Source organism: Penaeus monodon, chromosome 15 (genome assembly GCF_015228065.2).
Source record: "Penaeus monodon isolate SGIC_2016 chromosome 15, NSTDA_Pmon_1, whole genome shotgun sequence".
Taxonomy (NCBI): Eukaryota; Metazoa; Arthropoda; class Malacostraca; order Decapoda; family Penaeidae; genus Penaeus; species Penaeus monodon.
The window spans coordinates 41641916-41642460 of NC_051400.1; the positions used below are offsets into that span (position 1 = coordinate 41641916).

At 38.5% G+C, this 545-nt stretch overlaps 1 non-coding gene across 1 annotated transcript; it reads left to right on the top strand.

Annotated features, from left to right (window-relative positions):
* Positions 1-302: 302 nt before the first annotated feature.
* Trnai-aau lies at positions 303-376 on the top strand. Its single transcript has one exon. It is a non-coding gene; the product is annotated as a tRNA-Ile (tRNA).
* Positions 377-545: the final 169 nt, after the last annotated feature.

Genomic DNA, 545 nt, shown 5'->3' on the forward strand with positions numbered 1-545 from the left:
AACCTTAAAGATTACAGATGAAAGGTATGAGATAGTGGTCATCCTAACCATTGTGTACACTATATGAACTCATATTTTATAAATCTATTTCATTTCCACCAAAAATATTTGTATAAGTTCTGGCCACATGCTGACACGATATGTTTGGCATTTCCCTTATGTGTGACACTTTACACATTCTCGTCTGGAAAAGACTTTATGCTTCTAGGTATATCGGATTACTTGGTCACATTGATATATTGAGATATTAAAACCGTACGGCACTGTAATGTTAGAAAGATTTTTTAATTTCAGTAAATATCGGCCTGTTAGCTCAGTTGGTTAGAGCGCCGTGCTAATAACGCGGATGTCGAGGGTTCGATCCCCTTACGGGCCAGCGAGAAATGCTTTTGGTACAGTGTCTCCGGTGTGCATGAAAGTTGATTAGTTGCATGGCCACAACTTTTTACAACTGCAGCAGAAAATTTGTTTACAATTCATATATTGTACACAATAGTTAGCACCCCCCAACCCCTCATACCTTTCATCTGTAACATGTAGGGTTG